This window comes from Pseudopipra pipra, chromosome 7, assembly GCF_036250125.1.
Source record: "Pseudopipra pipra isolate bDixPip1 chromosome 7, bDixPip1.hap1, whole genome shotgun sequence".
Classification (NCBI taxonomy): domain Eukaryota; kingdom Metazoa; phylum Chordata; class Aves; order Passeriformes; family Pipridae; genus Pseudopipra; species Pseudopipra pipra.
In genome coordinates, this window is record NC_087555.1 from 29,024,497 (window position 1) to 29,052,282 (window position 27,786).

Sequence of the window (27,786 nt, forward strand, 5' to 3'; positions counted from 1 at the left end):
AATTAAGCATTGCACGAACAAAAGGGCTGACACACTTAAAAGTCAAAGTTCTTTACTGCTCTGCCTAAGTGAAATACGGGACGATACAAAACGAACCTGAAGAGTTCTTGATCCAGTTCCTATTTCCATAGATAACTTGTTATGAAAATAATCCATACTCTCGGTTTTACCTCATAACTTTTCTCAGTTCTATGAGTTCACACTAAAATCCCTAAACCAGAAAAATCTGACAGCAAGATGAATTCAGTGGTGCAAATATGAGAACAAGTAGATCTTATTCCCAGTTTCTCTCTCTAAAATTGTTAGGGTCTTCAATATCTACAGTGACATAAACGTGCCTTTATTGCCAAGAGAGTTTGCACCATTGAATGCAAACTTTGTCAGTTTTTTACTCTTGCTTCAAGAATACATGCAGAACAACATCTATTTTTAATTTTTCCTTGTTTAATTTGCTCCTTAGTGTTGAAGTTTGTCCAGATTGGGAGCTAAAGCCTATACAGAACTGATCACCAATGAAAGGGAATTTGATTTTTTGTTGTATCAGATATGAAACAATCTGTAATAGAAGCATACATAATCAACACAAAAATCAATGCAAGTCTGACCAGTATTTGATCACAGATCAAGTAACTGATCCGGTAGTTATCCAGTAACTGATCACAGGTGGTAACAGATAAAGTAGAAGTGCAAGAACTCTTCAGAGTAAAATTAGCTGATAAACGGCACACAGAAGGAAGCATCTCCCTAACCTCCATCACCTGCCATAATTTATGGTCCGAAGCACAGAATTTTTTCTCTATAAAGAAAAAAGGGTGAAACTATCAGTGGAAATGTTCCAAACCTTGGGTAGGCATAATTTTGTTCAGTTCTCATCAGTTGTCTGCAATGGGATGCAGCAGTAGTAGACTGGGAGCAGTGAGAGAAAATGCCTACTAATAATAATGTAAAATATTGCTTGCTGTCCTCTTCCTTGTAATTCTGACATATGTTCTGTTAGATCACCACGACACGCTGAGCAGACATGTTCGTTCAGCTTCCCACAGTGGAAGCTGTAGAAATAAATATTTTTACTCCCAAAAATATTTTTCCACCCACAAACAATGGCTGTTAATTTAAAATCCCGCAACACACACAAATCAGTCCTGTAACTGTTTGTTCTGTGCCTAGCTCGAGACAAAAATGCATTTCATGTGCCATCCTGTCCATTCATTTCATTTTGCCCTAGCCTTCCTTAATCTTCATTGACCTCTAAAGTTCCCTGTCATATTCAACTACCTACCCTTCATCACCTTTTCCCAATTATATGCACAGTATCCATTGATCACAATATGAAATACTGTACTGACGTCCCAACCATACACTTACTTTGTACAAAAGTAAGTATTCCTAAACCTTTATTTCCTGTTTCTTGGCAGGATGGTCAAAGTAATCCTACTATTTGAAGTTGCAGCAACTCAGTGAAGAGGATAATAACGTTAGTGAGTAATTTTACCAGCATATTCTGTCCTAGGGGACTCCCCACATGCAATACAGTTACTGGCTTCAGAGAAATACAGAAAAATGATGTTTGCAATCCAATATTTAAGGAAACTTTGTGCCCTTTGGCATCAGGGCCAACTGGGTGATGAAAACTCCACTCAGCCTCCCAGTAGCTGGAGATACCTAAAGCATAAAGGAAGCACAGGCCTTTGAACTCTTCTATTCCATGACGCAGGCTATCCTGTGGGTGGAGCTGGTGACGAGTGGGGTGCTACAATGGATATGTGTTTCGTGAGGAGCTAAAATACAGAGCAGTATTTCTTCACTGAAAAATAAATCATGCTGAACTTTCCACAGCAATTCTGTCAAACAGTGACCTGAGGCATTAGGCTGACCCGGGAACACAAACCTAGGATAAGTTACAGAACAATCTTCCCTTCTCTCCTCTGCCAGGGAACCCACATTTTCCAACATGTTATTTCAAGGCAATGTGAGAAGCTTACAATACTCCTTTAATCCTCTTAATTCCCAAGTGTTGGCTTTGAGTGGGCCAGCACTATTTGTGCCCAGCCATCTCCTGGTCACTTCTTTGGCTCACACCACTTCACTAGATAGCAGCAGGGATGAAAGCTGCTTAAAATTCTCATTGCAATCCAAAGAACAGCTGCTATTCCTGCTGAGGATCAGACAAGTTTTCTAGTAGGTTATTCCTCTCATCTCTTTTAAATTCACATATATCAGTAGATTTATTTTTTTCTGCAATAAATCTTCAGTTATACTCTGAAGCTTTTCATTTCAGAGCTGGGTACAACAATAAGGATGGTGGGTCCCTGTCTGCTTCTGCTTTGCTGCTTAAGTGGTAACATATTTCATATTACACTGGATTGCTGGGTTCTAAAAGCCTTTTCCTTTCAAATGAGAGTATGATACATTACTTTGGCTTCTGAGCCTGGTTCTTAACCGCAGTGTGTTCTGCACACATCCCAGAGCTTTACAGCTTCTAAGAGACCATGACAGCCTTCAGTCCTGCAGCTGTTCTTTGTGAGGTCCAGATCTTGATAAGTGTTTTGGTCTCAGATGAAAGATGATCTGAACACCCTTTTCTTTGATTGTTCTACTAGTACACAATACAGATCATGATTTGGCCATAACTCTGAAACTAAGCAACTCCATGAAGTTTGAACACACACCCAATTATGTTCAAATTCTGATTTTAATATATAATTAATAATTAATCTATTATATCTATATAATATCTTCTATTTCAATCCTCTCCATGTTGCCTGTGGTCCAAGATGCCCTGTGAAGGAGAGAAGAGAAAACCTTTTACTGCTGCTTCCAGTTTAGATCATGAGGTCTACATGCTTATCAGTGTGAACTTCAATTTGCAGATTTTTTCACTAGGAAAAGAATATTAAGTTAGAGGCACCAAAGTGGTTTTATTCTGATGGAATTCTTATAGGAAAAGAAATAAATAAAATTGTAAAGAAATACCCTTATGGAAAATTCGAAGTCTATAATATTTTTTAAAATTATGCATTTATAGCTATCTATGCTTTCCTTCTCTTGCATTTTTTAGCATTTAGAGGAACATTTGCATTATGGTAAATTGTCAGTGAGATCTAACATAGAAGCACTGTTTGCAAATATTATTAAGGTAATAAGCAAAAAATTTATCTCAAAACCACGAGAAATACTGAGATGCCATAATATTAATAACATTGCAAAAATGTTCTGATGCTCAACAAAATCAAGATCCACATTTGTGTTGAACACGATTCAGAGATCACTGCTGAAAGAATCACTTCACCTCATTATGAATAAAGAAAACCTCAATACTACAAGACCCTGTGAGACAGTAATTTGTAATTATTAAAATGAATCAATTCAGAACTAATAAAACACAGCATAAATGGTAAACAACACAGTTGCTACAACTTGTACTAGCTTTCCTCTATTCCAGCTCCTTATTTCTCCATTGTTTCCACTCTATTTCCAACCTCATCTGATTTACTTTGAATGAGACCTGTTAAGCCTTGGATTTAGCTTAAAGACTTTTTCCTGAAAACAAGATAAATCAGCCATTTGCAAAGTTATGAGCAGTTTCTTTGATTTGTCTCAGTGGTCACAAGGAACTATCATTAGGAATCTCCTTCCCTGGCAATTTCCAAAAGCTGTCTGGACACCATCCAGAGTCACGTGCTCCAGGGAACCCTGCTTGGGCAAGGAAATTGGACTAGATGACCTCCCAAGTTGTCTCTTCCAACCTTACCCAGATTGTGATTCAGTGAAATAAGAGAAGGTGAATATTTACTGATGTATCCTATAGGAACTACAGCAAAAGTGTAAAGTTAGAAATGGCATTTAAATTACCAAATATATTCATTCCTCCTTTAAATACTCCAGTCCGGTATCTCCACCACTTTTTTAAGCACAATGACATGATACAGTTGACATATGTTTCATCACATAAAATGAAATGAAGTCAAATACTAAGAAAAACCAACAGAAACTGTGGTACTGGTAAATAAACAGGAACATGGTCTGCATGACACATACAGCAATGCTGTTATTCTACTCCAACAGGAGAACGATGAGGATGATTACAGGGATTGAAAACACATCCTGTAAGAAGTACTGCAGTTGCTTGATTTAGGAAAGGGAAGCAAGAGTGACATGATAATATATTGTTCAATATATGAAAGGCTATTGCAAAAACAAGGGAAATTATCTGTTCTTCATGTCACTGTTAGCCAGGACAAGAACTTAATTGCAAAAGAAAAAAACAAAAAGCAGATTATCATCATTAGTTTTCTTCTCTTTTTTTTTTTTTAATGTAACAAACACAACTTTCTAAATGTGAAGATAATTAAGCAGTGAAACAGATTGCCTAGGGAACCTGGGAAATCTTGAACCCCAGAGATGTTACATAATAATTTAGACAGGCCAAAAATGACATGAGCAGACACTTAAGCCTTACATCTTGCTTTTTTAATTATTATCTTACAAGCATGACTTTTTAAATGGCACAGTTTCTTAATAGATATGGTGTGTCAATTAGCATATCTCAATATTATACATTATGCCAGGAGAATGAAACACTGAATAAATACTCAAATTATTTTATTTATTAGAAAGACTTATTTTCTAATTAAGAGGAAAATGCTCTCTTGCTTGTATAAGTGAGGGATTTAGCAGTGTTCCCAAAGAGGCCAAAACTCTCACCCATTTCAGTGAGACAGCAGTAATTATGAACATCATCATCTATATAAGGCTTTTTAAAACAAAATCAAAAAAAAACCCAAGCAGAACAATTTCTTGCTGAAGAAGAGAAAAGGCACTTTCACGCTTTGCCAACAGAGGTTGCCACGGATGAGGAGTTCCTGCTTGACAAGAAAGAGCAGCGTACTAGCTTCTTCCTACAATGTGCTTACTTTCTTAATTACATTATATAAAAGGAATTTTATTCCATCTGCTTTATTGGTGACAATGTGCTTGTATTATGGAGTTACTACAAAGTCAATGACACAAACATAACAGACGTGAAACAATAAGACACATGCAAAATAAGAATGACTCTATTAGTTTAAATGTTCAGGCTGGTTTTCATGTGCCAGTTTCACATTATAGTGAAAAACTTGCTCATCTTCTTAACCACATCATTTATAACACTGCTTTTGTTCACTGCTGTAATGTAATCTCTTCAGACATGGAAGCCTTGATAGGCCAGAAGTCATTTATCTGCTTAAAGCAATCTCAGTCTTGCAATTTGGGTTCTGACGGGACCTGCCTCACTGAGATCGTCATACTTAATCACTGAACACCTAAAATGAGAATTTTATATCAGCAGGGTTTAAGGACAGAGCTATGGACAAGGAAACACATCTACCTTCCAAATGATAAGCGTTCCCTTTCCATAAAGTTGTAGGAAAGACTTGTATAAATCAGTCGTTCATTCTCATCTAGAAGACTGTGTGCCAAAGTATTCCCTCCATTAAAAAAAAACAGAAGAACTTGTCGTGATTTAGAAACAAATGACACAGAAGTAAGAAAGTGATTGACAGAAGTATGTGCTGTCACAAAATACCAGCAGAATGAATATCAGAATCCTCTACTCTCTTTCATAAATCAACTCCAATGGGTTATTTGAAAGTTTACCAGGTCCTAGTAAAGCTACACAATTGCAAAATATTAATGATTCTAATGAAGAAGCCAAAGCCTGATCAAGGTTCAAGGAAAAACTGGACCCATCTGGACAGTTGTCCAGAGACATGTCCAGAAATGGAGTTCAGCGAGGGCAAGTGCTGAAGGAATTAGTGTCAAACACTTCAGAGTTTATGTTAACCTCAAAACCATTGGCTTTAGGAGGAGCAACTTTCTTGGGCAGATTAACTGCTTTCTTCTGTAAATTGACCTCTGAAGTACCAGGACTGGTTACTGTCAAACACTGCAGATGTAATGCCATATGCTGCTTCCTACGCTTTGTTTTCAGAAACAGTGCCATGGAGATGCCCTGAAAATGCCTGCTTACTTGTATTTTTCCTCAAAGAAGAAAGTCTTTCTGCTAAGTTTCCTCAAAAAGAAAGCTGAATCATTACTGTCTGAGTAAACCTGTGGTTTAAAATCAATGCAACATTACAACAGTCAAATGTTACTCATATTATTTAATCATTAAACAGAAACTTAAGAAGCTGAAGTTGTAATAACATCTCTGTAAGCAGAGTTCACATGTCAAATGACTTAGTCCCTTCTACTTTGTGACTGCATAGTAAGTGGTGCTATAACATGTTTGGCCACCAACCTTGAAATTATTAAACCCTCACCACTTATTTCAATGTGGGATACTCAGCTGCTCTCAAAGCACACTTTTTCCTTGAATTTCAAATTGATTCGTGCTGTGTAATGCAAGTGAACTACAAAAAGATTCTATGTAAGGGGAAAAAGCCTTTCCTTCCCCATTTCTGCCATACAGCACATTCCTACACTTTGAGATGAAAAGGGTCTTTGAAAGCCAAGCCTGCTGCCTCGATGCAACAAGCAAATGTTGCCTTGCTTGAATTAGCAGTAAGCCCCTGATACCTAAGGTTGTGTATTGGTGAATATTATTTTAACTACCCTCACTAATTTAAAAAGAGGTTTTTCCATGCTGAGGAATGAATAATGACAAACTTCCTTCTGGATTAAGTTCTTAAACCCTCACTGCAATAGCTTTTCTGACTGTATTTCAAAAGGAATTTCAATTCTGCTTCAAATTCATCTGTTTATTAAAAAGGGATGTTACTTCCTTACTTTAAAGAGAAAGGGAAGAGTAGTGTTAATTCGTAGTACTCCTAACTCACGAACTGTTGCCCTCTTGGGTGCAATACTGCCACTGAAAAAGCAGTGTAAGATGTTATCGCTGCAGTAATAAAACCAAGAAAACATTTCACAACAGCAGAGTGCCTTCATCCCAAAGGCTTTACAGAGATACCCATACAGGAATTTCAGCTTCTGAAATGCAGTCACACACACTCAACTTGGTGCCATTGGATGAACCTGCTGGAAAAGGCTAAGGCAGCTCAACCACACACAGGAGAGCACAGAGGAGGAATTCCAAGGGAAATTCAAGTGGAAATTTAGGTAGGTTTAATGCAACCTGGTATTTAACCAGGTCTAATATCTCCCATTATACTATTTTTGCATAAATATACCTTGCCTATTCCACATGTGCCAGGACTCCCATTTTTCAATCTGCTATGGAATAAATTGTTCTCATATTTAAATGAACTCAAAGAGAAGGAAACACTATCCACTTTCAAGGTTGGAAAAAAGCTACTTGGGACAAGAAAAGCACCCCACAAAGTCCTGTAGGTGGTAACTGGCCTTTGAAAGGTCATTAAATACCGGTATGACTGACAAGCTTTGAAACAGAAAAATGCCAGACAGAAAATATCCCAGCATCAGTATCTCAGAGGATATAAAACACTGTCTTCAGCTGTAAAATACATCCCTCTAAAGCCTTTGTGTATGAATCATGGGGGTTTTTTTGTTTGATTTACTTGTATTGCAATGATGAGCTGGAAGACAGAGGAAGGAGACAGAAAAGCACAAGGTGCTCCTGTCTTACCAGCAGGCCCCTAAAAGAGCTCTCAGTTCATTAGAAAAGCCCTGGAGAGTCCCCTTCCCTCCAGCTAATCATCCCAGAGAGCTCATTTCTCTGCAGTCTGTCTGTCCAAGACCAACAGAACAGGATTTACTTTGCGACCCTTCAATCTGTGCAGGCTAAATTGAACCAACAGGGGCTGGCTGAATCTTTAAATTAATGAAATATTAAAGTTGGGGGTTTTTTTGGGGAATCAAGTGTCTGAGTAAAAAAATAACAATAAGAGAGATTAGAGCTCTGAAGTGCAGTGGTTTCATGCTGGCTGCACAATATCCATCATCGCAGAACTTAGAAATCCAATGCAGATCTTCATATAATGTTTCACACTGCTCTCAGTAAGGCCCTGGATGAGTCCCATCTCTCAAAGTCACGTAAGTCAAACTGTATTTATTACTAATTTAGGTTGAGCAGTGCAACAGTATTAACTCCAGCATGAAATACCACAAGCAACAGATGTCCAGCAACAACTGTTTTCCTACAAATAAACAAACTAGTGTGTTGAATTCTTGAGCAGCATCTAAAGAACATCAAACTTCACTCAGAGATCCAGCAGAGAACTAAAACAAAGCAAAGCATACTGCTGGGAGATGCTGAACTTCCTTATAGGGGCAAAAAATGTCTAAGAAAGTCAAATGAAGTCAAATTTATATCCTAGAAAGGAGGAGGAAAATATCAATAGATCGAAATAGCTTATTTTATTGAACTTTATGTAAATAAAGACGAGTTTATGTAAGTACACCATTGTTCACAAAGAAGTTCTCAGAGTCAGTTAAGTAAAAACACTTGAATTACTGCTTTGAGTAGATGCTTTCTACATACACTCATTTGAAGCACTCTTCTTTAAAAACAGAGCTATCAGCTTTACACAAGGTGGGGTTTAAAAAACTGAAGAATCAAATGATTCTCTGTGTTTAGAGCAACTTGCTAAACTCCCATTTCCCCCCAGCTGCCATACATAGCTTTCCCATAAAAGGAAACTACTTTGGCTAACTTGAGTTCAGAAGTTAAAAGATCTTTTTGACGCAGACCTGAGAAGTACCTGCAGCAAAACTCTGAAAGAGCAGAAGATGCTATGCAAATTTCAGGATAAGACTTAGTGTTCTCCCCATAGCAGGACATCATTCTGGGGGGCTGAGCCACAAAAAAGAGGAGTTTTCAACCAAGAGAACTCGGGTGAAAGCGCTGCTCGTACAAAGCCGCTCTGGGATTAACACCACCCACACAGAGCCTTATTGCATCCCGGAGAGTTCAAGGCACAGAGTGACTGCTGCAGCTTCAGCATCTCTAACAAAATCAGGACCGATTAACCCTACTGATACTCTGTATCATGTGCCAGAGGTTTCTATGCCACACCCAACTTAAACCAGTTTGAAACAAGGCGAGCAGAAAGCCCCGTTAGTGCTGAGCTCCGTGACAAGACTGTGAAGTGCTCCTTGTTTTACCCTTGGAGGTGCAGGGGATGAAGAGTAAGGTTCCTCTTGTAGTCCTCCCAGTTTTGTTGTATGTTCAGCTTGGACACTTCGCTGTGCCCAAGTTTATCATGCTATGCAATGGAATAATCCTCGCTCCTGTGGAGGATGACACGTGCTTTGAGATGGTGAGAAACGCAGCACACGCTGAGCGCTGCTGGCAACGCTCTCTACAATCGCTCCCTGCTGATACAGTTTGGTACATTCATTGCTCGATACTGAGCTACACTACTATGATTAGCTACCATGAGCAATCTAATGCCACTGCTTAACTATTTTTATGTTTCTGCCCTCACAAAAGCAAATATTTCCTTAAATATAATTCCTGTGTGTGTTTTCCACAGCTGTCTTGTGAGCAAAGAAAACATTTCTCCACTCAGGAGTGCTTTGCTTTGGCAGGGGAATGATGCAGAGCACTAAGCCATCACACACTACCATCTTTCCCCTTTTTCTTGCAGAAAGCGAGGTGCTGTTCACAGCGTGGGCTGAACAAGCCAGCTCCTCACCCTGCATCGCTGCCACACACCAGCCACAAACACTTCATAGATTTGCCTGCAAACGCTTTCTAGAATCTATATCCAGTACCAGCTCTCTCAGAAATTGCACCACAGTATGTTAAGTTCCATTTAGAGTTCAGACATGAAAGGAGTATGTTCTACATCAGTGGTACCAAGTATCTCATTTAATACATGGACAACTGTTGAGTTAGACTCCTGTCCACAACACCCATGGCACCCGTGTGATTGCCTGGACCTCCTCTCTTTGAAGACTATGCTAAAGGCAAACTATTTTGAAAACAGCATGTATTGTATGTGGAATATGGCTAGGAAGAGAGGGAAAGAAACTAAGGAGAATATCCTCAAGCATAAATGCTAAAGAAAAAATAATCCTAAGCTTTTTTTTTTATTTACAATGAAGCCATTCCATTTAGAAAAGACAGATGTCATCCACATTCACAATCTTAAAAATACATATAAATAAACAGTGCACCCATCAGCTAAAATTATTGATTTTCTAATTCCTGTGGTACAATAAATCTCAATAAATTGAATTAGGTACTTGAAAAATATAGACCACTTTGTTCCTTTAAAATCGGGGCAGGGGATAGAAATACAAGCTTTTGATTTCAATTTAATTCTGGTTCTGACAGAAGAGAGATTTTCTATTAAAAAGTACAACATAAGATGTGAAAGCTTCCTGCTGGAAAGCACTGCTAAAGGAAGAGATAGATCCTCTTAATTAAGGTTGTCTTGTATTTGTATCCCTAAAACAGACATGATCAATAGGTGCAGAATAAAATTGATTGCTGCAGCTCATTTCATTAGGTGAAGCAAAATGTCTCCATAGAGATTAAGCATGTCTTTAATATCTGAAGGTGGTAACATCTGTCTGCTTGAAACTGTGAGCTCTCTGAGGCAAGGTTAAAAAAAAAAACAAAACAACCCAGATTACTTGTAGCTGCATAATTCTTACTGCTGTCTCCCCCACTCCAAATCACTGAACCCCACATTACAGAAATTATTCTTAGGGCTCTTATCTAATTGACCCTTTGTACTAGCACTAAATGTCACATCCTTCCATAGCAACAGCTGCTAGACCGAGCAAGGTCTTGTCTGTCACGCATATTTCTGCATAGGAGTCACCCGGGAGCTCCAGCAAAAGGCAGCTGGGATGAGAGGGAAATGGTGCTCCTGCATGGCCAAGACAGGAAGGCGAGGAGGGATGCTGAGAGCTGGAGGAGTGTGGGGGGAGTGTCTGCAGAGGAGCATTTGCAGCGGAGGCACCCTGCCAGAGGGGGAGGAATGGCGAGGACAGTCATCAAGGGAAAGGCTGAGCACAGATTTACTGCTATTGCTGCTCTGAGGGTGCCTTCTCTGCCTTCCTCTCACCCTAGTTTTTTTCCACATTGTCAAGTCTTCATTTTAAAAGGAATGCAGCCAACTGGTGAGTAATGAACCACTGCAAGGGAATGAGGCAGGCAGGGATGGATGGATGGATGGATGGAGAGAACATACTCTTTCCACTGCAGTGGGGAGCCTGATTTGATGAGCTTTGCTGCCAATTCTTAATTCCAAAGGGGTTCTTGGTTACTTCTATTTTCTCCAACCCCCTCACCTGTGCATGCAGGAAATGAGAATTCTGAGGATGCATCTGGCACTGTGGGAAGTGTTTTGCAGCAGTGTAGATGTAGGCAAAGAGAAAGATTAGCAAATGGGAAATGGTAGGAAAGGTCACAGGGTGACAGGCAAGAAGTGATGGCTGACTATTTTAAATAAACTTGTTCCAAGTTTCTATGATGTGGATGAAGAACTCAGATATCCAACCACGAAGGCTATGGCATGAACACACAGCAGAAGAATTTGTATAAACACAAATCAGAATAAATCAACAAATTCATAGACATATCAAACTGAAGTGCACCCCTCCATTCTTTTTTTTTTCAGATGTAAAGCTATGAAACACAACCTCTAACAGAGCCTGTGAAGCCCTGATAAACCAATCCCACCATTGTTTCATGTTTTCATTTGGGGAAGGGTAAATAAAAATGCTTCTTGGAAGCCAAACAATAGGAAGGGATCAAAATGAAAAGCAGTTGAACCAGCATTCCCCTTCATCCTGCATCTTTGCTGAAGTGAGAAATATTATAGGACTCAAGCTACTTGGAGTGGCATGAAGCAATTTTTTGCCAGCAAGAGCTCTGAGTTGAGGGATTACTCTGCACCCAGGCCCAGATCCTGCTAGAGCTTCACATAGCCAAAGAGACATGAAACATTCCCCCACCCTTGTGGAAGGAATTGTTTTCATTGTAACTACACTCGCACCATCTGTCTGGGTTGCCTAAACAGTGCCATGTGTGCAGTTTGTGCTGCCCTCTCTGCACAGATATTTACATACTTTTACACAATACACTTGGTGAAAAATGGATGAAAAGAAAGCATAATCCCACTGAGGCAGCTGCAGGGAAAAATTAGAGAGAGGCATTCGGACTCAGCATCACTTGGGATATTCAACATATCATTAAAACATTCTCATCAGCAACGCACAAACACATCAACATCCACGTACATTGGAAAGGTAGAGGTCTGGCAAACAACATTCCCACCGACCCTGTTCCTCCTAAAATTTACATTTTCTGTTGTCAACTAAAAGTTTAAGTCCTGCAAGAGTTCACTAAAAAGTGGTGGCTGTTTCACTACACACAGTAGGAACATTTCAGTCAAATTCTGATACTGACATGGAAAGAAACATCGCTGTAAATAAGTCACTCTTTAGCTGGTGCCTTTCCCAAGCAAGGCTTGTGAGCACTTCTCTCTTCTCACGTTTTCCCTTCCACTTCATTCTGGGGGAATATCAGGGAAGAGTTGCTTGCAGGGACACAGCGGGTCACCAGGAAAACCAGAAACAAAACACAGATGGCCTGCATTGCAGACAAGTTCTCTGATCATCAGGACACAACATAAGCAATGTTTTACAGCTTCAACACAATTTCAGCTTTGGGTTTCAGGTTCGCTCCAAATGAAAGGCTTCAGCACCAAGCTGCAGGAAGTCATCTGCCACTCACCCAGTCTATACTACCTGATAACATCCAACTTGACAAATGTTTAGTAAAAAGTTCAGGAATATGATACAACATACAAAATAGGACAGTTTTACAGAAGTTACTATGTGATTTAAAAAAAAAAAAAAAAAGAGAAAGATTCTTAACTAAACACGTATGACATAAAGGATTTGTATACTTTGAGGAGGAAAGTCTCAAGTCAGCAGCCAAGGTTGCACTGTCCATTTTCCAGAGGTAAAGAGAACGTGAGTAAATTATTGTTGTTCTAAAAGGAGTAAATTTGCTTTTGCATGATTTGGAAAAACACAGAACTAGATATAATTAGGCTGGTGGGAAACAGGATTGGGAATAAGCCAATCCTTGTGCACAACAATCACTAGGCTCTCACACCAAAAAAGGTGGAAACCTTTGAGGAAATACTACAAAATAATCATTCTTCTCATTCCTTGTTGTTTTTAAGCCAGTTCTCTCTCTTTGCTTTCAATCCAGAAAAAAATATTAATCCCATGAACAATTTTGTAAAACTCCAAACTTTTAGGGGGGCATTTAAGTGTGCTGTTCTAGGACAGGTCTCTCCATGTGCATACAGGGTCTGCCTGTGTTCCTGCACTGTTTCAACACCCCATATTCCATTTTTCCTGTGGTCCAGCCCATGGAGTAATATGAACTTAAACAAAGCAATCAATCTTTCAGCAAACAGTAAACTTTGTATCTAAGCTATACAAAACATAATGAAGAAGCTGGCTTGCCTGAAAATTTTCTGAGCCTCCTGTCAGATGTCTAAACATTTAAGCTCCCTCTGAAAAGAGTCAAATGTACAGTGAAGGACCCTGAAATAAAATCAAGGTGCAGGTAGACCAGCAGTGAAAAACCCCAATTTGTACTTAAGCAAAACCCACACAACTGTCATGGAAGACTAAGAGGGTAACTGTAAGCACCATCAACCAGTTCCTGGGGCTGAGGTTTGTGTCTCCACACTGAAATCTAAGAGAAATTCATGACAAACTGTTTTTCTGGGTCGTGAGTAATCGTTCACAATGAAAGGAGATATTGGGCAGTCTTGTTTAAACAAACCAGATGAGGCATGTTCAGGAAAGGTGTTAGCTTACGTTTTAAACACCACTTAGTACCTACTTTAGGTAAACAATTTAGCTAAAGCAGCTGGCAAACACTGGCCACTTTCCTAGTCTGGACAGTGGCAGAAGTTGCTTTGTCTAGATTTTCACTCTGGTGATTGGTACCAACAGCTATTTTGCTTTAAACAATTTCTCAAATGGAATAGGTTATGATGTCCACTAAGAATTTTTTTTGTTCAGGTTTTGCAGGGCTATACTACAGAGTCAGTGGGCACATTGATGCCATCCCCCTCCTCACCACCTACCTAGAAGCAACAATACAGGCTGCTACTGAGGTGGGATGAAGTCCATCCTCTATGACAAAGCAAGGCTTGTAAATTGAAGTAATATGTTTTATTTAACTGACACTGCAAAAAAAGCAGGTTTCAGACATGCAAACTGTCGTTTTTCACTTCTTCTGTCCTTGCCCTTGGACCATCTCACCTCCAGCAAAATTTGTTCCTCTAATGAGGTGCATTGCCCTACCGGTACCTGTTACTTCCCACCATGGTGCAGATGACCACCCAGAAGTACTGCCAAGATTGCACCAAGATTTTAGGTATCTGCAGTTTTCAATATTTCCATTTAAATAATATGAATCTCAAACTCTCAACAATTTATTCAAAGGAGAATAACTTACAACGGGACTAACTCTGGTTTCAAATCTGCAGGAAATTACAACAGAGGTGGTTGTTTCTGATGTAGTTCTGATTTACAGGGAAGAACCTTCTGAGGGTTCAGAAGGGAAAGGTGACTGATACTGATGTTATCCTCTGAGTGTGTGGGCAAACAATAAAAGCAACAGAATGAGGATAATGGACTTCAAAAGGCTTCTGTAAATTCAGGGAACCAGTTGGCTGGGCCCCTGGAACAGAAACTTCAGCTGGAAAACAATGAAAAGCTCTCAGAGGGAAAGGGTGGAAGCAGGATGGAAGCAGGACAGTAGACAAGAAGGTATTAGCTGCTTAAGATCAGAACTTTTGAAAATCCAACACAGAAACAACTTCTTGTGGCTAAGAATGAATGTAAAGCAAAGCTCTCCCGTGATAAAATCAGAACCTACATTACAAGAGTAATACAAGGATGGAGAGACATGAAAGATGAAAAGAGAATATTCTATAAATATATCATAAGGAAGGAGAAAAAAATAATTAATGATTGAGACTAAAGTAATCCATGCTTTCATTGCTCCACACCTTTACAAAAAGAGGTTAGCCATGACCAGCAACTTCACACCATTCTAAAAATCAGTCAAAAACATAAACTAGAATAAGGAAAAGAAGCAGCTAAAAAAATGTAAGACAGGATAAATGTAGTCAAGCCCACAGTTCTGGTGAAATTCAGTACTGAATTAAATCAGAAAAACATAAACCTGTAAACTGCTGCTAATCTTCTTCAAGAATCTCTCATTAACATTAAACACTCAGCAAAGTTGGAAATTAAAATGTTGTAATTCTCTCTAGAAAATTAAGGCACTGGGGAATAATTACTAGAATCAGAGGGTTAAAGATCTGGATTAGTTTGGGAAATGTCAGAGGAGTGCAATAACTCTTAATATATGTTAGTGATATTTAAAGCGGACAGCAATTAATTGTTCATCACATTTACAGAGTAAAGGACAAGAAGTTGGCTCTATTTGCAGGAGAGGCTTATTTAGGTCAGACTCTAGGGAATTTTCCCTAAATACGGACAGTTAAGGATGGGAACATGTCCCAGGAATACTTGTTGAACTGCCTTCACTAAAAATGCTTATGAATAAAAAAACAGCTGTCAGGAATGCTTTGGGATATTCAGTTGTGCCACAGAAAAAGGCAAAGGAGTCATGAACAATGAAGCTGTGTAGTTTCTTGAAGTCCCTTCCAGGGGTACATTACTTTTCTGTGATTCCCAAGGGCTTCAGGAATGAACCCAGGGTGATATTGGGAGAGAGGGGGAAAATAAAAGAACAAACCAGCAAAAAGCAAAGCCCACCTCCAGATTGCTGCTAGTCTCTCAACTTTTGATTCTTTCAGTAAAGCTGAAATGACTTTGCAAAAGGATTCAGAAGAACACGCTTTTTTTTGGACAATGATTCAAACTTGAAGCTGTGCTGAAGGTGTTCTGAATTGCTCCAGAAAAGCCTCCTACTTGGCTCATTAGGCTGTGAAAACAGCCTTCACAGCTCAATCAACCTTCCCGAATACTACTCTGCTCTTGATAACAATGACGCATGTTAGAACATTAACCACTTCTCTTGAAAAACACGCAAAATCCTGCTTGCAATTTGGGATAATACGTGTCACCCATATTAGACATGGACTGACTGTACACACAAAACCAAAATTCTCTTTCTCTAAGCTGTCAGCAGCTCACAGACCCTTGCACTTTATCAACTACTGGAGCTGGGAAGGGTTTCCTTTGCCTGAGCATCGCTGCAGTAACAGGCACCTGTGTGAAGGACAGTGATTGCAACCAGCAGTTTCTGTGCCGTTGCAGTGGCGTGCAGAACAACTGAACAGAAACTCATTTTGCCACCGAGAGGAATGACCTGCAAAATATGCTCCAAGAGCCTTCAATCATTCACCACGTGCCTCGTCTATCATGGATCATCATAGTCCATCCTCTACTTGCTGAGCAGCTCCTGAGACGAGGACTGCCTTATAGCACGCACTAGGGGCAGAGGCAGGCAAAATTAACTGTGCAGCTTTTATGGTGCAGTGCTAAAGCAGGTGATTTACCAGAGTATAACTCAACTGATAGAGATTTTTAAAAAAATGAAGAGAGAGGAACACGGATGTTTGTTTGTTTGTATATAGCTAGGGACAAAAGGGATGCAAATCAAGGCAAACAGCTACCAGGGCGAGATGGAAAAACTTAGCTGGCAGTAATAAAGTAATTGCACATCAGATAGCCATGAGCTTACTTGTCATATTACTTGGAGTAAAGTTGCACCCACCTGCAGAAATACAGCTAGGGAATCAGAAAAGATTATACTTATATTCCACTCCTAAAATTTAGTAGGCATGTTGTTGAAAAGCTAATGCCCTTTTAGTTTTCAACAGTATGGCATTCCCAGAGGAGGTGGATGATGTGATGAAACAAGAAAGACTATCTTGACAGAGATGTACTGCTTATTATTATCTGCTGGACAACAAAATTTACTGACATTCTCTTTGGTGGATGAACTCTAAAGTGAACCTTTTTTTCCCTTCCCAAGACAAGAATGTCACTCCAGTGAAAACAACTTTTTCTCCTGCTTTTTTTTTGTAATAAAAAACTACAAATGTTTTCGCAGGGGTAGGTTCCTATAATAGGAGGAGGTGCATCTATGTCAGACATTGTACCTTATACTATTACAGTAAAACTACCTGCACAAAGCAAAGCTTCTTCTACCTGAATAAAGAACAGCACTGCTTACACCGCCAGCTCCTGCCTGCACAACTTGACAGGGATCATCTTTCCCCTGCCCAGGTCTAGTAGACATTTCTAATTATAGCTAAAAAACCCTCTAGTTTGGGAGTAAAGTCATCTGCTGTAACATTTATAGTAGTTCTACACATTAAAATGTTGGAGAAACATGATCTAGTGATACAGCAAAACTGGCTCAGCAAGAAGTGCTGCAAGATTGCAAGGCTGATACAAAGGTATTTTTCAGTGAGCAGTTGAAAGCAGCCCTCCAATAGCCAGTCTGCAGCTCATGGAATTAAAAAGGTGTAGAAACAAAAATATTTTTGGAAATTTAACTTCAGGATTGCTAGTGTGGAAAGAAGAACACATTCCAGATGACTGAGGCTTTGCTAAATGTAATGCTAACTATGTATTGTAAATACTCTTCTATGAAGCCACAAAGCTACAACCCAGTGTGGTGAACACAGTCTGTGTGCCAAGTTTAACATGTTTGGTTTGTATGCAGATAGAACATCAAGCTATGAGTAAACCTGTTTTATGTTTCTTTTCTTCTGTCTACTCCTATTGTGAAACAAACTGAAAGAAAAACTGAATTAGAGGCTGACTTGAGATCTGTATCTTATTTTGGATCACTTAAGCTGTGTCCCTGGGTTTTTACTATACTATTTTCCAGCTATTACAAACATAACAGATGCTCAGCGTACTTCCATTGCCATAGCAGCTCTGCATATTCCTGTAGTTGTCCTGAAACACAAATGCTTAGCAAGGCTTCCTGAGGAAGTTCTCCAGTATGTGGTCTGGTTAAAAGGACAAATGGGAATTATAAGCAACATAACAGAAGCACTAAATTTATCCAAGCAGCAAACTGAATACCTGTCAAAGGAGAGAACCAAAATCCAACATGGTCAGTTCAGTGGCTCCTACCCAACTATACCATTACTTTATTTGTAGTATAATATTATCTGGAAGAAGTGCCTACCAAGAAGTGAGTTCACACTATAGTTTCTTGAATTCGTAAATTTTCATAATTCCCACACAACGTACAAAACCCAACTGCAGATATTCTGGGGGAAATTAGACATTAAAGAAAGAAGCCTTACCCATTAAATGCAGTTCCATTCAGTGAGGAATGACACCCTACAGTGAACAGGCTTTCAGGTTATTCCATATTCTAAAATCTGTGCTAATAAAAATCCCCCAGAAGGAGAAGCTAATAAATACTTTTGTACACCTTAGGCTGAGACTCCACAAACATCATTGTGGGATCCACTGAGGCCATCTCTTAACAGTTACTCTAGAAAGTTTGCCACTATAAAATTAGTTCACATCACCTTTTCATCAATAGGCAGCACATCGTATATGCATCATATCAGCATCAACATGGTTGATATTAGAGTATTAGAAGACCTAAAGCCAAATTTACTCTATTATTAATCAGTGTCTCTGAAAAAGTTGAATTTATAACAAAACTTTTATACATGCTTTCTGTCATCAAATGACTTCCAAGCAGTTTACACATGTCTAATACCAGAGAAGTCCTAAAAAGTTTAGTTCAGTATAAATTCTGTTTTTCAGATGCATGTAAAAAAGCATACTCCAGTGAAGAATTCAACATCATTTCCCCAAATCTGTTAGCTTTGAGTGCCATAACTTAACCTTCAAGCCACATCACTGGGAGATGCAGATGCTCATTAGTGTTAAAGATTCCGTGGTAACAATTATTTTGCTTTTTGTTTCCAAAATAAATTATTGTTTCTGAAAGCTTTCTGTACATTCCCCAAGACCAGGGAAAAAAAATTAGAAGGGAGGCTACAACCAAAATCTAGATGAAGATATTTTCAGTGATGCACTTCACTCACAAGGCATTGCTTATTTTTGCAAAAATAACACTTATGCTAAAGAACAGACATTCCTCTCTGGCTCACACAGTACATAGCAATGCATTAGTGGAGTGTTTGCTTAAGTTTGAAAAAGTGGATTTTGCTAGCAGCACTGCTCATGGATGGCCCTCAAACAATTGCCAGGTCTTTGCAATTTGGAGAGAAGTTGGTGGAAAACAGCTGCTAAAAGTTTCTGAAACAGGCAGTTAAAAAACACCTCCTACAAACTTGGTTTCCTCCTAATGCCTCCTCTCCCGGAAGCCACACCACTCATCCTCATGCCAGCAGAGTGCTTCCCATGGTAACACCTGGCTGACAAGTCCCATGTCCCTCACACAGAGCGAGACAGTGTTACTTCTGGAGAAAGAGCCATACCAAAGCAGCTTTGCAATGCTCAGAGTCAGCTGTTGAGAGCCTCCAGAGAAAACCGTGGTCCCACCTCACAACCTTATCCTGCTTCTGTGTCACCACAGTGTTTTGGGGACACATCCACCTTCCCCCAGAGGATGCATCTGCACGTCAACTGACAGGGAAAAACTCTCACAGTGCCAAGGGAGCCACAGGCGACACAACAAATGACAACTTTGCTTTTGGCTTTCCAGGAATATGCAAGAGAGGTTTATGCTGGCTCCGCTGGAAGTTGTGCAGCAAACAGGGCTCTCATGTAACCATCTCACACCCCTGGGAAAAATACTTTGCTTTCCAGCAGATGTCACAGGAAGAGATTAAGAGCAAGGATACCATCATGTTCCTCCAATGCTCAGAAGTTAGGTTTGTGTTCCTAACTTTACCCTACTGCCAGCAGGTAAGTAGTGAGGTGACACAGGGACCTCACTGCACTAGGCTTTTTATCTCATGAACACAGAGGCTGGTTACAGGCTGTCTAGGATTGTGGCCTTTTCCATCATTCTAATGCATCTCCTGCCTCAAATGCTCTGGTTATGTGAATTGAACTGTGAACAGTGAAGTCCCGACGTGCTGAGCAGGACCCCAAATCCCACTGCCCACCATCTCCTTTCCTCATGAGGCCGTGTTTCACCTGGGGTAAGTGCCAAAGCCTGATTCTCACTAAACTAAGCTCTTTAAAAGTTCTGTTGAAAAGGAAAGCACACGTGAGTGCAGACACCTTGTCAGCTGAAGAAGGGAGACAGACAAACTTTGGTACACAAGGAGGGATTTATTTACACACCTACGTGTACCCTCTGTCTCCTCTTACTGTGGTACCCTGTTCCCCTGCCTCCTGGCAAAGGACCTGCTAGGGCTGGTGCACAGCAGTGGCCACTGGGTCAGAACCCTTCAGGACTGGGCAGCCAACTGCTGCTTCTGGTCCCAAGTTTTGCCTGCCTTACCCTCAGCAGGGCATGAATTTGGATCACCTTCCTTTACCCAGATGCTATTTTACGCAATTTCTGGGAGCCTGGGTAACCTTTGAGATCTCTTCTGTATTGTCAAACATGGTGAAAAACCAGAGAGCTGGTTGAAATCTGTCCTGTTGAGGGAGAGAGGTGAATTCACACACAGTGTGATCACACAGCCTCATTTGCTTGGAAAATCAGGCTGAAAATCCCAAATAGAAACAGAAGAGCCTGTCAAAGTTTGTTTCTAAGATCTGCTGGAAGGACAGTGTGGGGTGTGAGGAACAGCTCCAGGCCTGCTTCCTCCCCCATCCCACACGCAGGGCTGTGGCTGAAAGCCCCCCCTCACCAGCAGTAAGGAGGTTGTGTCCCCATTGGCCCAGCCCAAACCAGAGGGGTCTCTGTCCCACAGGAGACAGAAAATGAGTGGACACAGGGAGGAAGTTGACCAGGCCCTTCCTGAGGTACAAAATGACATTCCTGCAGACCCCAAAACTCCAATGTTCTCTCCAAACAGTCAGGGTTGGGTTTTTTTTCTCTCCAATAACCCACATTCTTTTTTTAAAAGTGAATTTTAAAACAAAGCCCATCAGTATTCCATGATCCAGAAGGCACAGAGGGGCTTTCCAGTTTCACTTTCCCCAGTCCTCCACACTCCCCCTCTGCAAAGATCACCTCCTCCTCACACATGTCCACTCTTGGCATTAAAAAGTTAAGAGGAGACCCCCAGGACCCAGGTGAACCCCAACCACCAGCACTGCTCATCTGCACTCCAGACAGGACTACACACAAGGCACAACGCTGATTTGTCTCTAGTAGTACATAAATTTACTAATTTACTAGAATATCCTCAGAAGTAACACAGGGTGAAGCTCCTGGCATTCACAAACTGTTCACAGAAATACCACAAAAGCAGGGCTTCATTTGCTGTTTAAGCATATGCAGTCTTGGATCCCCGAACTGTCAGCATTTTACTGGCATACACACAACTGACAAAACCACTCAGCCTCTTCTGCAAAAATTTTCAATCCCACCATGATGTTCCAATTAGGTCTGCTACTAATAACTGTCAGCTTTGTGAATAATTTCACATAATTCACTTGGGCAGAAATCTTCCTTACAAATCCGCAACTGGGATTGAAGTAACCAACCATCACTTGCTTTCGCACCATAATGCAGTCACATTTCATCCCATTAACTTTCACCTCAGTGCCCAACAGTGCTGCCCTGGCGATGCTTTTCTGTGCTGAATTACAATATACACAGGAACATGTGTGAGTGGGAGGACCCAGAGCAGCAGCTAATCATCTTTGGATCCAATACAGCCTCCTTCAGAGCTGAAGGATTTTCTAAAGCCTCTCTTAGGGACCTTCTCCCATGTGGAATTCAGGAGAGCATATCCACTTTTAACTCTGATGCTATTAGTCTTTCTTCTTCCTAATCTGAGGAAAATTATTAAGAATTGTGAATCTACCCTGGACCAGAAAAACACAGCTACTAAAGCATACTCAGTGCTTCCCATGAGCACGACCAGGTGCATATTTGACCTTACTTTTTGCAATAACATTTTTCTCTACTTTCTAATTTACTTTGACTCAGAGGAAATATGTAACAGTCAGTAAAGCATGCAAAATTAAATATTGGCCTAGCAATCAGAGACAAAGCAGTCAACAATAGCTGAAGAATTTCTTTCATCTTTTGTTTTTCGTTTTAAGAAATGCATATCTACTCTGAACTTCAGATTGGGAAGCTTTTGATCTTGCAGGGCAATGGAAAGGAAACCTCTGCAGAAGTTTGCAGCTAATGCTCTGTTGGCAGAGGGCAAACTTTCCTTATATTGTTACCTGCCCTGAACTGTCCCACAGTGGTGCAATATGTTTCTAGTAAGTGGCCACATTCCTTTTCAGAGGCGGGTGAAATGACTCATTCCTATATATAGACTTGTTGAAATAAAAAAATTACGCTGATTTTTTTTTCCTTGTAGTTGTTCTCAACATCTGCTTTTCCATTTCTCATTATTATGCTTCTGAAACAGTATGTTGAAAATTTATCAGACTGAAATACAAGTTATCTGTGACTTTCCTCATAAATGTAGATTTTAAAAGTTTCTCATCTTTATTGTAAGAGTTTGGTGATTCAGAAGTAATCTAACTAGAGCATTCCTAGACAGATTTCCTCTACTAGTTTGTCAAGTCCTGTTCAGTTGTTCATGGGTTACAGGATTAAAAAAAAAAAAAAATCCATCTATGTTTATATATAGTAACACATTAGAATATAATGGAATACAGTCAACAAGGTAAATCTCTTTTGTGTGTTCTCCACTTGTCTGTAAGCCATCTGCAGATGGGAAGTTTCATTGTTAGAGGTCCATTAATGAGATCAATACAAGCTATATCCACAAGGGATTAGCTGGCTCATATGCTATTGAAAGACTCTTGGGTTCAGCAAACTGTTTTGGTTCTCATGTGCAGTTATGCCTAACCATGCCCCTCCTTTCCTCCTTCAGCAATCCAAAACCTGGAAATGGAAGCATTCCCATTTTTCCCCAATATCAACTTTCACGCACACGAAAATCATACAATAAATAGATTCAGAGATCCTAAATTTATCTTCAGTGGATGCTCTGGGAATGACAGGGGGTAGGTAAAAGGGAAGGCTCTCTGTCAGATATTTCATCTATTGTATTTATTAACTGACTTTTTCTCTGCTTTCTTTTGTGGCTTGTCTCAGACCTAGTTATGCATTCCTTAGTTGTAGTTTTGGTTCCTGAGCAAGCCCAGCTGCAGTCGCTGTCACCTCATATCAATAGCATTCAATGGCTCTCTTGTACCCTCTACTCCTACCCAAGAAGTCATAACTTTTATTTCTGGATAATAATGGGAGTAGGCAAAAAAAAATAAAATAATAGCAACAATAATTTTAAAGACACCCCTTCCACTTTCATCCCCTAGTGTAAAGCAGCAAAAGCACAATAACCACAGAGCTGTGGAGCACAAAAGTCTGCTTGTTTCTCTGGAGAAGAAAAAAACATCAAAAACATCTATTTGCCATGTAAGAAAGACTGCCTTTCTGCTTGTGTCTGAACTCACATGACAGATACAAGTTGACATAATGCTGCAGTTATTTATCACACAGATGTTTAAAGATATCTCTTAATAAAATATGGTAATCACACACAGTACCACAAATCCACCAGACCATGAAAGCTAATATTTACTCAATACTAAATACCTAATGACCATGCAAGCCTCTGAGGAACCAAATTTGGTTACTGCTTTACTACTTGGAAAGCCAGAGCTTCCGAGAAAATAGATTATTTGGATTTTTTACCAAGCTATTCAGCTTTATATTTTCCATCAAACAGTCAGTCACAGCATACAAGTTTTCCATTTCCAGAAATACTGTGCTTTCAGCACTTCAAAAGCCAGTAAAATGGATTTTCACCTTTGTATTTAGTTTTGCATTGGTTTAACAGTGATACAGAAATAGGAGAGAGAAAGGGTGTGAAGAGCAAAGCAGACCTTGAGCAGAGTTGTGTCTGTGAACCAGGAGGCAAGGAAAGAGCTGGAGGAAAGAAGGGTCCCTTGCTGCACCCTTTGTTCTGCTTACACCTTGCTTTTCCTGCCCAGGTGGATTTCCTGCCTGGCCTTTGTGAGGGACAGCACAAAGAAGCCTTTATCCACCTTTCATCTGTTTATTTAATGAATTTATATGGCCATACTATGGCCCTACATATGCCAAGTAACCTTTAATTTTCTTTTCTCTCTTTTTTTTTTTTCTAAATGTACTGTAATCTTATCACTCAGAGAAAAAAGTGAAAAAAGTGTTCCTGAGAGACAGTAGCTTTCCTCTCTGACCACTTTCTGTACAGGCACAGACATGCTAGCACACTGCAGGGCTACATAAGAAGTCCAGAGCTAGCTTGGGTACCAGGAAAAGCCCACACACATCAGTGTGGTCCTTTCCTTGAACAAATGGCTCATTTTCCCCTCAAAACTTGCTGTTGCTTTGTACAGCAGTGGCAAAACCTGGATTCAAAGATAATGCCATTCAACTGAAGCAGGCAACAACTGAGGCAAAAATCTTCACATATGTTATTTGTTCAGTTCTACCCACTATGCAAAGATAAACACCATAGACAGCAGAAAGGAAGGAAGCTGCTTTGGGATACTGGGAAATACAGTGGCAGTAAATGCAACGGGCTATGCGTGATAAAACCCATAGAATTTGTGCCTACACAGTTACATGATCTAAATTACCTGTTATTACTCCGGAGAGAGAGATCTTGAAACAACAACGTGGAGCTCTCTGAAAGCACCAACTTGAATGCTTGGGGATGGTAAAGGAAAACAATGTCAGGGATGATTACAAAAGAAATAGGAACATCATCTCTCTGCGTACAAACTGAATTTTGCCCACATCTTCAATACTGCACATAGTTCTGAAATGGATTTGGGATAATTAGAAAACGACAGGGAGAAGGAAGACATAAATAGCAGAGATTCAAAAGAGTTTCTTTACAGGAAGAGATTATCCAGACGAGGACTTTGCAGCCTGCAAGAGAGATCACTGTGAAGAAGGACATGATTATGGTCTGGTATCAAGAATAGCACAGAGCGGGAACAACTGTTCTCATGATGCCAGAAATAGGGGGCACCAAATGAAATGGTTGGACAGTTTGCTTAAAACAAGAGGGGTCAATTTTATTTTTTTTATTATACACTACATAATTAAGTTGTGGAACTTATTGCCACAGGATGTTATGAAAACTAAAAGCATAACTCCATTAAAAGAAAAGCAATTAGAGAAATTCATGGAAGAAAGGTCCATCGTGGGCTATTAAATACAATGATGCAGAGAGAACCTCTGGCTCAAGCAGTAACCAAAGACCAGCTGCCAGAAGCTGGGAAGGAATACTGCCTCTGCTGCTGCTGCTCTACACCAGCCAGTAGCAGATGCTTTGGAAAAAGAGAGTAAAGGATTGAGCTCTGGTCTGACTCAGAGAAGGTCTTTTCTCTGGCCCAGTAGAGCTGTTTTGATGCTTCTGAAACAGACTAATTTGTCTTTGATAATCTGACACTTATTATTATCCAAATTTAATTCCTCTTCTATAACAGAAATTACCAGAAATATTACAAACAGAAATTATTTAAAGTAATGTGATTACCTATACTTCATACTTTGGGATTGTCTTTAATCTGAGAACTGCTACATGATTTAAGAGCCACTCAGCTGAACCTACCGCTGCGTGAAATTTCACGTCCATGACAAAGGCTTTATACAACACTCCAATAATCCTTCCACGTTTAAACGCACAAGAAATATATCTTTCCAAATGCACAACAGTTATTGCTTGGAGGAAGAGAAATGTATCAAAGCAATGAAAGGCCCCATCTTCTCTCACACATATCAGTATAAATTAAATCAACTGCACTGAATTTTGACAGATCAGCGGTGCCATAGAAGGGCAGGATCACCTCATAAAAGCCATTAAAGACACACTAGATCATTTCAACAATACAAATTAACATTTTCATTCTTGCAGGTTTCTATAAGGGCAGTGAAAATTTGCAAAAAAATCAATTACTGAAATAACAGCTAATCAATAATTCAAGTTCTATGCAGAAATGCATAAAGCAACACAAATCACTGTCAACTTCTTGAATTCTTCTTCTGTTTCTTCTTTAATGTTTCCCAAGCATAATTTTAGCATATTGAGTTATTCAGGTGGTTAAGGAACAAGATGAAGCAATTTCATCAAAGTGAGATTTGTTCCTCCTCTGCATTTTCCAAAGAACAGGGAAGATGAGATTCAGGTAGGTGGACAGATTTGAAGTGAGAGCGATTTGCACTAAACTTTTTACAACTTTGTAAGAGTTTTCAGTTTTTTAAGAATGTCCACTCCACTTTTCACAGATGCTTCTCTCAAAATAGGCCGGAGAGGGCCTTGTTCTTGTGCATTCCACAAAACGTTTGTGGGGGAAAAATACATACAAAGAAAAATGTTAAACAAAAGAAAATGTTACATCACCACGAAAGCATAGCTCTTAAATTCAAGATTCACATTCAAAAGAATTAACAGGGTTGGCTTCTAAAGCAAGTCCCTAAAATAAGCTGTAATACATGAGGCAGTTGAACTTAACATTGATCTTGACCAATGTTAACACTGAAAGCTCTCAGAATATAAATGTGGTCTTAGCGAAATAATGGAGATGAAGGTAAGAAGGAAATAGATGCTACAGTGAACATACCTACAAGGTAACATCTTTATTGGCAAAGATGTCAGAGGAGTCCTTCTAAAGCACATGTTCCTGACTAAGGAGCATTCCAGGTGTTCACTTCTCATTGATGTCATCCCACCACCCTACAGCTTTAACAGGAGAGGGTATTCATCTTCACTCCCCATCCTAAAACAGCAAACTGCAGCTCAGCACTGTGAAATAACTGTGAGATCCCACCACACACAGCACAGCGTTTTGGTGGTGGGAAAGGAATGATTTTGGTGTGTGTAATCAGCATGTTGCCTCCAGTGAGAGCGAGGATGACAAGCAAATGCTAGAAATGAAATTTTAACTGAAAATTGAAAATCCTGAAAAAAGGGACAACGATCCTGTGTTCTCTTGGGCCAAGTGAGTCCCCTCAATATTATGCGACAGAATAACTCTCTTTTGTCCACTCCACATCTTGTTCTCATCTTTGTGAAGTGACAAGTTCGAGCAGAAACGTGGAAATGTTTCCTACTACCTTGTTTCCTGCTTAGAGATGACTTCAGCTCCACTGTGGCTGTGAGAGCCATTGCAAGTAAAAGGGGCAGCCTAACCCTGACTCCACCTTCTCTGGTTTCTTCTACCTGGAGTATAAGATCTGTGTCTGTGAAGGGATGGTTGCACACACCCCTCCTTCAAGACCTGCAAACTTTGGATGCGAAGAGGAGTGTTTGGGTAGTCACAATCTCCAGAGGAAGATGATACCCAGACAAAACACCGTGCACAGTTTTTCTACACGTAGGAACTACATGTCCGTACTCAGCCTGTTAATGGTGTAGAGCTCATTCTCAGGCTGTACTTACCAAAGTTACATGCAAGGGATAACTGAGAGGCTAATATGTAAGACCTAATTCCTCTGTAGGCTGAGGTCCTGAAACATTAGGTACATATACTGCAAAATATTTTACAGTATCTGTAAGCCAGCAGCATTGATTACTCATGAAAATACTGAAAACACGATGCTAAAGCAGAGAAAGGTCATGGTGCAAAGTTCCCAAGCTCAAGCAAGACATTGGTTGAGCTGTTGCTTCATAGTCCAAGCAAATGATCAGAAACACATCAGCTGATTCTAATCTGATCTTTGGAATAGCTGGGCCTGATTCCTTGCTTTGCCCCGTATTTCCTTTCATGTGA

At 39.9% G+C, this 27,786-nt stretch overlaps 1 protein-coding gene and 1 long non-coding RNA gene across 2 annotated transcripts in view; both read right to left on the reverse strand.

The window, feature by feature from the left end:
- ADCY5 (adenylate cyclase 5) overlaps nucleotides 1-27,786 on the reverse strand; it is a 208,384-nt gene that overhangs the window by 112,596 nt on the left and 68,002 nt on the right. The window lies entirely within an intron of this gene.
- Nucleotides 2,674-27,010, reverse strand: LOC135417367 (uncharacterized). The gene is made up of 2 exons (XR_010432011.1): nucleotides 24,646-27,010; nucleotides 2,674-2,779 (listed from the first exon to the last, which is right to left on the reverse strand). It is a non-coding gene; the product is annotated as an uncharacterized LOC135417367 (long non-coding RNA).